The 6,000-nt window shown below is 33.1% G+C and overlaps 1 long non-coding RNA gene across 1 annotated transcript in view; it reads left to right on the plus strand.

Moving 5' to 3' along the window:
* The window catches only part of LOC140484481 (uncharacterized), a 30,093-nt gene extending 24,460 nt beyond the window's left edge, over positions 1–5,633 (plus strand). The window contains exons 2-3 of the long non-coding RNA XR_011962175.1: positions 3,332–3,401; positions 5,607–5,633. This is a non-coding gene — a long non-coding RNA (uncharacterized lncRNA). The remainder of the gene's footprint in view (positions 1–3,331; positions 3,402–5,606) is intronic.
* The last annotated feature ends 367 nt before the right edge of the window (positions 5,634–6,000 follow it).

A 6,000-nucleotide genomic window follows, 5' to 3' on the forward strand; every position in this document is an offset into this window, starting at 1 on the left:
ATCAATGATTGTCCACAGGATAATGTTGATAGTGGGTGTTCAATCATGGTAACACCATCGAATGTCAAGGGATGGTGGTTAGGTTATGTCTTATATGTGATAGCCTGCATTTGTGTGGCATGTATGTTACTTGCCTCCTGTAAGTCCAAGCCTGGATATTGTCCAGATCTTGTTGTACTTGGACTTGGACTGCTTCAGTACCTGAGGAGTTAATTATTTATTAACATTGAATAGTCATGAGATTATGCAAATTCCTTTTTCTATCAAATGTCACGGACTGTATCTTGTGGTCACTCTCATATTCACTTTCATTATCTTTTTATTTTCTTCTTAATTCAGACACAAATGTTTGAACATCGATCAGAATAAAATTACATAAATTAAAATCACATCACATGTTTCTACAAGTAAACTAATTGAATGAAATACATTACTTCTGAATTGTCTGCATTTTGACAAAAAAGAATTCTCTTCAATAACTATTGAATGGCTCATTTATTGTCCTCAATCCATCAATCGAGGTATTATATTTCAGTCTTCAGTTTACCGATCTTAATGTACATCTAATCAACACCAGAGCAAAGTGTTTTTAAAATATTGAGTCAATTTATTTGTTCAGAATACAACATTTATTAGGAATTCACTATCCTTATAATAATTGCAGAATAATTTGTTTGTCTTTCTAACGTGTATCGTCAGATCCATATATTATTTTAATCCATATTTTAATTTAATCCATTGCAACAATGCTATTGTTTTCAGGTTAACTATCCCACAATGGAACCAATCATTTTGCATGCAACACGCTTTGTAAACTGACTTTTGCTCATTTGAATAATCACAGTAATCTCAGCCTTATGAATTCAGAAAACTGTAACGACTTTTCACTGCAATAATTCCTGTTCATGTCTGCACATTGCACAGTCATGTAGCAAAATTAAATTTCTCCTTCTTACAAGTGTACTGATAGATTTTCGAAAATCTAAGTGTCGCTAATATCTAATTAATGTTCAGTTCAGTAGGGGGTATAAATGTGTAATAATGGCTCAGTACATGAAGTAATGTGAAGATATTGCAATGTACAAACTCACAATGATTGTGAATATCAATTTTTATTTTAACCATGGAAACACAGTCGAATTGATTAAATTATATTTCACTTTAATGCTCACATTCATTGTATTTCTAATCACAATAAGAGCAAACTATTTCATGTGACAAAATTATTTAAAATTCATGTCACTTTTTTATGGATACAAATTAGAATTAACACCCGTTTGTTCTTTCCTTTACCAATCACAGTGAAGTTTAAGTTGTAGAATGCTAGATTGATACAGCACGGAAACAGACCATTCAGCCTAACTTGGCATTCCGGGCAGGTTTCCTAAACTAAACTAGTCCCATTTCCCTGTGTTTGTCCCATACCCCTTTGGACGTTTTCTATCCAATAAACTGTCCAAAAGTCTTTTAGATGTTGTAATTGTACCAGCCACTGCCCTTCCTCTCACAGCTCATCCCAATATGTGAAACACACTGTGTGGAAAAGTTGCCCCTCAGACCCCTTTTAAATCTTTCCCCCTCACCTTAAATATTATTTACACCTTAAATATTATGTAAATAATATACATATTATGTACATCTTTAAGACTGCAAAGTTATTAAAAGTTGAGAGGTATTTAGAAGCAGCGTAATAACATTCAGTCTTTAATCAGTGATGTGAAGCAAATAAATTCAAGATGTTGTGATCATTATAATGAACAACAGTTACAAGTTGAGACAATGTTGGTTGAAAAGCAATTCAGTCGACACTTAGATATTTTCTAATCAACTCTGAGGTGTTTTGACACATCTCTGTTGAAGGTGGGAATTGAACTGATGGCTCCTGGTCTACTAGTATACACATTACCAGAGCCCTCCATAATATTCCCATGCAGGAAGGGCAGGACTATAATCACATACTTACTGTGTTTATTCACAGGGAAAACTGCTCAGATATTTATTGTTATAATCGGACTAGGATTGTCTTAGACAGTTCCAGTGTGTAATGGACCGATAAAAAGAATTAGTAATTTCTAATAATGATGGAACGAAGCAACAATGGTCTTAAATAAACATAAATCTCATGATAATCAAGTAAGTCAATTTGTTTGAAGCAGTTATTCATCTGCATAAATTAAAATTAACCTGCTTTTTAATGCACATGAATTGGAAATAAAGCATTAGTCATTCAATGTGACTACTCAGCGAAAAACAACTTCCCTCATTTTCAAAAAAATGTGATTTCTAAGAATTCAAGATTTATTGTAAAAGCATAGAACAAACATTTGTTAATTCTGGTTTATTTACACAAGGAACACGTGAAATTTAAATAATACTTAACATGAAAAATACTTAGCTCTTATTGTAATAATCAGAAATGTTGCAATTTTAGAATTGAAGTGAAATACAATCAATACAAGAATGTAAACAAAACTGTGGATGCTGGAAATCACAAACAAACTCAGTAATTGCTGGAAAATAACTCAGCAGGTCTGGCAGCATCTGTGGAGAGAGTTGGGCCCAGTGACCTTTCTTCAGACTGCACATTTTCTTACAACCAATTCAATCCAGCTAAGATTCCACACTTAAAATTATTTTTGCTAAGATTAAGAGATTGTAGAGTGCAATATTGTTTGTATTGGTTGATGTACTGAGACATAGTTCCACATATACAGCTGGAGATATTGGATTTCAACAATGATTACCGGTTAGATTTTGGTAATAATTAGTTTTAAAATGGCTGATAACAAATTTAAGAATGATGAGAAAACCCTTATTGCGATGTAATTGTGCAATATGTTGGAAAAAAAATGAAATATTTATGTGAAAAATAGTTAGCAATTTCTTAATTGATAAGACTGATTGATGATCCTTCCATTAATACGAGAATTCAAATGAAAGAGAATGAGAGAGTTAGAATGAGTGTTGGGTGAGAGAACTTTGGTTGATTGCAGGTGTGTTGACCTGAAAACAATGTCAATATTTCATTATGATACTGGCTCTAATAAATAATGGATTGAACGAAAATGTAAATCTCATGATGGTGTGATAATTGAAATGACAATTAAATAATATTTAATGTGAGAACGCAACACTTAAAATGATACAATATTTTCAAAGCAGTTTGTACTGGATATTCGTTAAGATCAATAAACTCAGAATTAAAATATTGGGTTAATTTTTTTAAAAATCACACTTTAGAAGATTATTCATCAGAATTATTCTGTCATTGAAAAAAACTCATTTCTTCAAGAATTCTGCATTTCCCTCATTTTCTGTCTTTTTTCCACAGGGATCTGTACTGGAACCCTTCTGTTTGCGATGCAATTATATAGAAGTGACATGGATTAAAATCTAATTGGGTGAGTTAATAAATTTGCAGATGATATAACGTTCAGTGCAGTTGAGGACAATGTAGAGTGTTGTCAAATAATGCAGCAGGAAAAAGATAAATTGCAGATATGGGCAGAGTAATTAAAGGTGAAGTTTAATCCATACAAGTGTGAGGTGTTTCACTTTGGAAGCTCAAATGTTAAAAAAAAGTAGATAGTTAATGGCAGGACCCTAACACCTTTATTAATCAAAGGGATCTTGGCGTTTAAGACCATGGCTCCCTGAAAGTGACCATGCAAGTAATTAGGTGGTTAGGAAGGCTAATGGCATGCTTGCCTTTATTGGTCAGGGAGCTGGTTACAAGGGTCAGGAAGTCATGTTGTAACATTTTAACACTTTGGTTAAGGCATACTTAAAGTATTGTATTCACTTTTGTTCGCCATGTTCCAGGAAGGGTATGGAGGCTTTGGAGAGAGTACAGAGGGCGTTTATCAGGATGCTGCCTGGATTCGGAGAGGTGAGAAAATTTCAGGTTGCTTTTTTGTGAAGTGGCGGAGACTGGGGGAAGACTTGATGGAAGTCTGTACAATCATTAGATACGTAGATAGGGTTGACGGTCAGAAAGTTTTTCCCAGAGTTGACGCGTCAAAAACTATGTGACATGTGTTTAAGGTCAGGAGGGAAAGTTCAATGGGCATGTAAGGGGCAATTTGTTTTGTACACAAGGAGTGATTGGTGTCTGGAATGAACTTCCAGGGTTGGTGGTGGAAGCAGATACATTAAGGCTCTTTAATGTTTATTTCGATAATTTGGAAGGATATGAACCAAGGGTAGGCAGAAGGGATGAGTTTCTTTTACATTATGTTCAGCACAACGTTATGGGCCAAATGGCCCATTCCTGTGCTGTACAGATCTTTGAGAGAAAGGTAATGTCTATCTCATATGACATTTAATCTAATCAATATTTAGCCACTGGTGTCAGAAATAGGAAGGAAATAAGTAGATAATGAACTTGACTACAATCTAAAAATATAGTCAATTAAATTTACAGAGGTAATTTTTTGATATTTGTTCTGAATTATCAGATTAGCAACTTTGATGGAGATGTGTTTAAAATGTTTGCAGTTATTGATGTTCTGACCCAACATTACCCTTGTTAAACTGAAGATTGGACCAGAAACCTGTTAGAAAACTTGAAAATATTCAGTAAGGTGAGATGCACATCATAATTTCTTACTGCCTATACTACAATAACAAAATCTTTCAGGTCTACACCAAAAAGCATTGATTTCCAGCCAATGCTCATTATAAATATCTGAATGCTGCTCGTTTCAACAATCAAAGTAATCTCAGCCTCATCGATGAAGAGATATCTTAGACATTTCACTAATAATTACTGTTTATGTTGACACATTGCTCGTTCAACCATTAATGAGATTGCTCATTAATATTCAGTTCAAAGATAGCATATTAATAATTTAGTTATTGTTAATATCTAATAATTGATCAATCCAGTAAGGGATATAAAGTGGAATTATGGCTCAGTACATTAACTGATGGAAAGATATTGTTGTGTTCACTCTCCCAATTATTGTGAATATCGATGTGTATTTTGATTTGATTTGATTAGATTTTTCTTCAACATGAAGATTTATTGTATTTCTGATCAAAGTATAGTTAAATATTTTAAAGCTAAAATAAATTCAAATTTGTGACTTTTTTGTCAACAAGAAAAAAGAATTTACATGCGTATGTTTTCTTTATCAGTAAATTTTGAATTGTTGGAAGTTATACATGTGTGTAAGGAAGGGGAGCTGCCTGCAGCTGAATAGTCACATTGAATGATTTTTTTTGTGATCACATCCTGCTGCTAATCATTCTAGTTATCTTTTCATTATAGGAAAAACTGCTTTAAACATATTCTGCAGTTGTATTTTGCATGAATTTACAATAAGCGCATGGTATGTGTATTTATCTTTCTTTCAATTGCCATGATTTTAATTTTTAAGTAAGAGCATATGTGCTTAGTACCATATCACAGCAAACCCGTTTGGAAATATTGAATCACTTAATGTGTCAGTGTTCTAAAATAGATTACCAATTCATTGTTAGTCCAACAATCACACAGTAATTCAATTTAGGTTTTGTAACAAATATCGTGAGATTCACATTTTAATTTAAATCATTATTTCGTAGTGCCAATTTTACAAAGAAAACATTATCTTTTATTCCAGGTCAACACAACCACAAACCAAGCAATGATTCCTCATCCAACACTGACAGGAAATATCTGATATCTTCTCATTTGAATGTTCACAGAAAGCATTGGATTCATATTCTGCCTTACAAATGAAGATACGTCTGATTGTTTTAGACTCCAATTCTACATGTTGCGGATTGTAATATGACATTTCTAATCATTTTAAGATTACAGTGACTAGTTTTACCACTAATTGTTACTTATATCTAATATGTAATCATTGATCAAGTCAGTATAGTCGGCTTTAAGTGTGGAATTAAGTCTCAGGGACGTAAGCATATTGCATGGTACTGTTTCCTAATGGTAGCAAATGCTGATTTTTATTTTAATGCTGAAATCCTTGTTGATTTGCTGCTGTAGGGAATCCC

This window comes from Chiloscyllium punctatum, chromosome 13, assembly GCF_047496795.1.
Source record: "Chiloscyllium punctatum isolate Juve2018m chromosome 13, sChiPun1.3, whole genome shotgun sequence".
Lineage (NCBI taxonomy): Eukaryota > Metazoa > Chordata > Chondrichthyes > Orectolobiformes > Hemiscylliidae > Chiloscyllium > Chiloscyllium punctatum.